We start from the raw sequence: 7523 nt of genomic DNA on the forward strand, positions 1-7523 counted from the left end.
ATGACTCATGGAAATTTTGCTTCTTTTAAATATGTGGCTCTTCAGCTGCACGATCTGATATCACCAAGTAATTAACAGTCCAGGATCAATGACAAAGTTGTTTGCCCTGGATTAACATTATAACCAACCAATCAGTGGCACGTTTTGATTGTGATGTCATTAATAGTGCGACGTGATGGCAAATTCAAAAAAGAAAAAAAAAACGTCTGCCAGTTTCACTATCGTAACGGCCGCCCGTTCCAGAGCTGCCGGCGATGCTTCACCATCGTGCTTAAAAGGTAAGATTTAGCCTACTTCCAAGAGTTGGAACGTCTTCAAAACATTATAGAGTTGATGTGTAGCTAGGCTAAACTAGGGGTGGGGGAAAAAATCGATACAGCATAGTATCGCGATATTTCCCGTGGCAATACCGTATCGATACACAGACGCCAAGTATCGATCTTTTATTATTTAAATTGCACATGAGAATTTAACTTTTTGGTAGTAGAATAATAAAATCAATTGCTTATTCAGTCCACCAGATGGCACTGTTTGTTTTCTGGTGAGGTCAGCGGGGTGACTGTCAGCGTGCAGGAGGATGTAGATAAAATAAACATGGCAGCGTCAGAGAAAGAAATTAGAAATGCACCATCGGCGTTTAAATCAAGTGTTTGGACTTTTTCGGGTTTTTTAACAAGGAGGGGACAACTGAGATGGATATGAGACATGGGATTTGCAAGGGAGTGTCGTATGCAAATAAAATACTCAGGGAATACCACAAACATGAGGGCTCATCTCACCGCCACCATCCAGAGTTAGCGTTAGCCGAAGAACGGTAAAGCTAATGCTAAACCAGCTCCGCCGAAAAACCAACCAACACTGGACACACTTAGCTTGACAAAGCTACCTCCCAATTCAGAGCGAGCTAAGAAAATAACTCAAGCCATCGCCCACTTCATGTGCAAAGACCTGCGTCCATACAACGTTGTGGAAAATGAGGGATTTTGTCACTTGCTAAAAACACTGGAACCAAGGTACGTGACTCTGTCGCGCGGGTTTTTCACGGATACAGCCGTACCCAAGCTCTACAGAGAAGTTAAGCTTAAAGTTCAGGAAAGTTTGAAACCAGCAGAACGTGTTGCATTAACTTGTGATGCATGGACGTCACGGGCAGTGGATTCCTATGTGACTATTACAGCTCATTATCTCACAGAAGACTGGCAACTGCTGTCTCCGCTTCTCCAAACTAGAGCAGTACACGAAAGTCATACCGGGGCAAACAGTTAGTTAGTTACTTTGACAGTCACATTTTACAGCAATAAATTTCATGTGAGATGAACAAACAGATGTTGACAAAGTTTTCCTTTGGGGACATAATAATGAAGTTGGAAAAAAGGTAATAAATTGCAATATATTGCAGAATATCGCAATATGTTTAAAATCGCAATAATATCGTATCGTGACCTAAGTATCGTGATAATATCGTATCGTGGTACCTCTGGTGATTCCCACCCCTAGGCTAAACAAGTTAATAAGATAACTAGCATGACCAGCTAGTGTGCTAGCAGTAATTCAATTGGAAAGGGTTGAGCTACCAAATGTGATATTGATAAGAAATAAAATATCACGTTCCAGTTCTATCTCTTAACAAGATGGAATGTCTGTCATTAGGCTAACAATTGTAATCCTATGAAAAACAGGCTTCCTAGCATGACCAGCTAATCTACTAGCAGAGTTGTGGTGGTATGATCTAGCCAGCCTAAAGAGCTAACGTGTAGACTAAACAAGCTAATACAGATAACTAGCATGACCAGCTAGTGTGCTAGCAGTAATTCAATTGGAAAGGGCTGAGCTACAAAGTGTGATATTGATAAGAAATTAAGTATCACTGTTCAGTTCTATCTCTTAACAAGATGGAATGTCTGTCATTAGGCTAACCACTTTAATCCTATGAAAACACGCTACCTAGCATGACCAGTTAGTGTGCTAGCAGACTTATGGTGGTATGAACTAGCCTAAAGGTAGCTTACTACTAAAATGTTCATGCTAAGCCTGTGTGAGTCTGTAGACGTTTTTTGCAATGTGTGTTCTAATCGAAGTTGATAGCATTAGCAACTTATATGTGCAATGCTACAATGAGCTGCAAGTGATTAAGTGTTGATCCTGGACCACTACAACATCACATTCATCCTGGACTGTTGTTTATTGTTTGTCCTGGATAATCACAGTCAGTTATTCTGTGCTGTCATTAAGTGTTGATCCAGGATCACTACAGCATCACATACATCCTGGACCGACACAGAGTGACATTCATTCTTATCTTGTCCACGCCTTATTTTAATCACTCAAATCTATGTTTCAGAAAACATAGATTGTCTGGATGTCTGGTAAGTGTGAAAGGTTACATAATAAAGTGTAATTAATCATTAGTGCATTTCAAAGTATATCCTTAAAGATATCATTTTCCTTTTTTTATTATTAGATTACCTTGTGGGAACGTGCGGACCTCACACAATTTTCCTCTCTCAAGACTCTGTTCGAGGACTTGTAATTTTCAGATGAGGTTCCAACTAATTTTGCTGTGTTTTTTCCACAGACAAACTCCGTTGAAGATGTTGGAGAACAGTTTATGATGTGGATTGTGGACACTTAGTGCCTAATCGGGAAATTGGACCAATTACAGTTTTAGTTTATAAATAAAATCATTTAATAAACATTCTGAGTTTTTTTTTGTCATTTCATCCATTTTCATGTATGTGCAAATTAATACACACAAGAAGACTGTCCAATCAAGTTCAAGTACTTTATTGTCATGTACTCCAAAGGGTGGTGTTCCTGGAAGACAGCAATTGAGGTCAAGGTAAAATGCAGCAGCAGGTTAAAATAAGAGTCCAGGTTTTGCAGTTTTTCCATTTGAATACTGTGAACCTTGCTGATGTGGCATCACAAAAACATCAAGTTTGGCTTTCTTGGATCCACATTCTTTTTTCTTCATTGATGACAGCTTTTTAAATATCCTCCATTTCTGAAAGAAAAGAGCACATGGTTTTACCTCCACAGACTTTACTTAAAATACTTTCCATTATAGAGTTAATAAATAACTCAGCAGCTAAAGTTAACCTAACTGGGCATTTGAAACCAAACCAAAACTTAAGCCATGTGCCCTGATAGATTAGCCTTAGGTGACCTTGAACAACAGGGCTATAGATCGCATAATGCCGGAGTTATGATTTAATAACAATTACTCTGGGGCTGTAATGCTGCGATTGTCCTGGACTACCACTTAACAACAGTCCAGGATAAATGTCACTCTGTGGTGGTCTTGGATCAACACTTAATGACAGCACAGAAAAACTGACTGATTGTCCAGGACAAGCAATAAACAACAGTCCAGGATGAATGTGATGTTGTAGTGGTCCAGGATCAACACTTAATCACTTGCAGCTAATTGTAGCATTGCACATATACGTTGCTAATGCGATCAACTTTGATTAAAACACACATTGCTAAGGTGTTTTGTCTGTAATGTTAGTTATGCAAAAAACGTCTACAGACTCACACAGGCTTAGCATGAACATTTTAGTAGTAAGCTACCTTTAGGCTAGTTCATACCACCATAAGTCTGCTAGCACACTAGCTGGTCATGCTAGGTAGCGTGTTTTCATAGGATTAAAATGGTTAGACTAATGACAGACATTCCATCTCGTTAAGAGATAGAACTGGATAGTGATATTTTATTTCTTATCAATATCACACTTGGTAGCTCAACCCTTTCCAATTGAATTACTGCTAGCACACTAGCTGGTCATACTAGTTATCTTATTAACTTGTTTAGCCTAGCTACACATCAACTCTATAATGTTTTGAAGACGTTCCAACTCTTGGAAGTAGGCTAAATCTTACCTTTTAAGCACGATAGTGAAGCATCGGCTGGCAGCTCTGGAACGGGCGGCCGTTACGATAGTGAAACTGGCAGACGTTTTTTTTTTCTTTTTTGAATTTGCCATCACGTCGCACTATTAATGACATCACAAGCAACACGTGCCACTGATTGGTTGGTTAAAATGTTAATCCAGGGCAAACAACTTTGTCAATGATCCTGGACTGTTAATTACTTGGTGATATCAGATCGTGCCTCTTCAGCTAAGGTCCTCCCCTCGCGCTGTATTTCTAAATATCTACCGGCCATCTGAATACTGTGCAACCTCAATGACTTTACTGAACTGCTGTCTATAATCTGTATTAACTTTGACTGTGTAATTATTGCTGGGGATTTTAACACTCATGTTGACAACCCCCAGGACAGAGGGACCAAAGAACTGTGTTGTGTTTTTGAGAACTATGGACTGACTCAGCATGTGACGGAGCCCACACACAATAAGGGACACACTCTGGACTTGATTATCTCCAAGGGTGTGAACATTTCCAAGGTTATAGTGACCGATCATTCATATCTCTTTGCACATAAGTGTTCAATCAGATCAGAATCACAATCAGCTTTGGCCAGGTTTGCGCAAACAAATAAGCAATGTGACTCCAGTTAATCTTTGCTCTCAAAGTACAACACTCACTTAACATATAGAGAATAAAAACAGAAAGGATAGTAAGAAATATAAAAGAAGTGATATAGAGAGACAAAGAGGGGCAGATTAACCAGCAGGGCGCGAACAGCGCACACACTGGCGTGGAGGTGAATTACAGTGAGATTTAATGGATTACTGGGAAAGTTTACAGTTTTTTACAATTGCTTACACACTAAAATTAAAACTTTCCCACAATTAGCAAAACCTTAGACTCAAGGAGCAAAACACTAGGCTAGATTTGCACAACTGCACCCTAAAAAATGCTGGGTTATTTCATCTACCCAACCGCTGGGTTATGAAATGTTTTACCCATTATGGGTAATTTATATGGAAGTTGGGTTATTTTGTGCAACTCATGCGTTGAGTCAAAATTCATCAACCCAACATACATCGGTTGACCCAGCACTTGGGTTGTTTGTGCTTCGAACGTCATCAGATCATCACCAGAGTCCACCAGAGTCCACACACCGAGCGCTTGTCACAGCAGAGAACCAGTCTGGTCATCCAACGAGGCAAATAAATAATTAAAGGTTTGTGTACACTAGCTACATGTGTGTCTAATTCACATTGTCTGTGTTGCGTTACCTATTAAAGTACTATCTTTATATTGTGAGGCTAGTTGGTTAGTTTGGCTAACAACGTAGCTAGCTAACGTTAGCCATTTAGCTAGCCGTTATCATGGAAGCATGGATAGCCTACAGCTTATCCGTTTGGTCTGAATTATATTAATGAATTAATGAAACAAGTTCATAATGCCCATGGGCATATGGTCATGTTTATTGAGTTCACCAGGCTAATTTGCCAGCTAGTTTCAAGCTAGCCAGGTGATTCGCTAGCTAGCTAGCTAGCTAGATAGTTTACTAGCCAACAGGCTGTCAGTTAGTTGCTTTGCTAGCTAGCTATATTATTTTAACTGGCTATAAATGAACAACCTGGTCTCACGACAGTTCGTGTAAATGTCTACTTAATCTTAATCTATTGATACGTGTTCACAGAGACGTTTTTCTCGTTTTTTACGTGTAAATGTTACATTATTTTCTCGGGGAAAGGACACCGGAGGCGGCCGAAAAGGTCGCTCCATAAGCCGGGAGGCGCCCGCGAGACGGACCGCGACACGGACCGCGAGACGGACGGCCCGCCCGCTGGGGACGCCCCACAATAACGGGATGGCAGAGGTTGGGTTTAGGAAAAAAATTATGGGGAAAGGGCGCCTTAAACGCCGGGGAAAGGGCGCCGGGGGACAAAACGCCACACGCAGTGACGCCATCCCCGGGAAACAAAGCGCCGCACGCAAAGAAATATATAATAAAAAGTTTGGGAACCACTGCTGTACTGACACTCGTGCCCTGAAGGCTATGCTTTGAGCAGCCACAAATATTCTTGTGATGCTAAATAAAATGGCTGTTATCTTCACATTGGATTACATTCTTTTACATGGTGATATCTGAATAGTTAATACAATAGCAATTGTATCTTTGCTTAAGCTCTTTTTGTGTTTGTTTCAGATCAATGGATAGCTTTGTCATTAACACTTTGACAGAGTGCCAGACCTTGTCGAAAGATTTAAAAGGTAAGAAATATGTTTTCCCATCCACAGCATATCAAGTCTGCATTGCTACTAAAGCCCTTTTCAGACATGAATTCTTATGAAATATAATTTCCTCTTTTTTTCAATAGCCTCCATGTAATATGTCAAAGTGACTCCAATAGATGAATAGAGCCGGCCACTGGATTCCTGGAGGAAAGGCTACGGAACGTCAGGAAGCGGCTGAGATCAACCAGCAGGTCGCAGAGCAAGGCACAGACACCACCACAAACGCCAGATGATGGCGCTCTAGCAAGGCCTCTCATACCAGGTAATTATTAAACTGAAAAATTATTTGATGAAGCAAAACATCCATATTTCAGTGAATGACAACTTTCTTGTTCTTTTTTACAGAATGTACCATATCAGACGAACGTGAGTCACAGCTTAAAGAATGGTTGAGAAACAATTCTCAGCCCCTAGAGATGCGGAACACGGCAGTCTACAGGGCCAAGTGGGTTAGGGACAACAATTGGACCATCGATCAGATCCTCGAAGAGTTCCTTCACCTAATGAACAAAGGCATGGTAGGTATAGGGAAATATGATCTTACATATAAGGATGCATTGTTTATAATGTTTTATTAGTGTGCCACATTGAATTGGTTTTAAAAATGTGTTTTCCATTTTATAGATTGCACAGGCTTGTCCTGCATGGGGATGCTGCATCAAAGTTGTTTCGAAACTTGGTCACGTGAAATGCCAGGAGGGGAGTCTAAAATGGTAAAGTTTATTCAAAGTAGAATACTTGCTTGCAAGTAGAGCTAATGGCTCTTAATAGCAGCTTTTTAATAGGAATTTGAATTTGTTCACTATAGACCTGTTGAATGTTCAGCCAGTTCATTCGTAATTGTTGTTTTGCTCTGAATGTTTTCCTACCTGAGTGATATGAACTGCACCAGTTCCACTATATTGTTTTGTTTTTGTATTGTTTAAGTGTTTATTAAATAATATATGCATACATCTAGCATGTAGTCTGTTCTAGGTTTGTATTTTAACAGTTTTATTGCAATTTATTTTCTTAAATTGTACTGTAATGTGTTAGAATTAATCTGGCATATGGGTTAATTTTGCCCAGCATTCGGGTACACTATATAACAAATATGTAGTTGAATCAACCCAGAATTGTAATTAATTTGACCCAGCATTTGGGTACACTATCCAACAAATATGTAGTTGAATCAACCCAGAATTATAATTAATTTGACCCAGCATTTGGGTACACTATCCAACAAATATGTAGTTGAATCAACCCAGAATTGTAATTAATTTGACCCAGCATTTGGGTACACTATCCAACAAATATGTAGTTGAATCAACCCAGAATTATAATTAATTTGACCCAGCATTTGGGTAGAATATTTTAACTCATCTGTT

At 39.7% G+C, this 7523-nt stretch overlaps 2 long non-coding RNA genes across 2 annotated transcripts; one reads left to right on the forward strand and one right to left on the reverse strand.

Moving 5' to 3' along the window:
- Positions 1-2768: 2768 nt before the first annotated feature.
- On the reverse strand, positions 2769-3987 carry LOC120573060. The gene is made up of 2 exons (XR_005641632.1): positions 3883-3987; positions 2769-3004 (listed from the first exon to the last, which is right to left on the reverse strand). It is a non-coding gene; the product is annotated as an uncharacterized LOC120573060 (long non-coding RNA).
- Positions 3988-6012: 2025 nt separating this feature from the next.
- Positions 6013-6668, forward strand: LOC120573020. The gene is made up of 3 exons (XR_005641594.1): positions 6013-6132; positions 6240-6418; positions 6502-6668. It is a non-coding gene; the product is annotated as an uncharacterized LOC120573020 (long non-coding RNA).
- Positions 6669-7523: the final 855 nt, after the last annotated feature.

Source organism: Perca fluviatilis, chromosome 14, assembly GCF_010015445.1.
Source record: "Perca fluviatilis chromosome 14, GENO_Pfluv_1.0, whole genome shotgun sequence".
NCBI classification, from domain to species: Eukaryota; Metazoa; Chordata; class Actinopteri; order Perciformes; family Percidae; genus Perca; species Perca fluviatilis.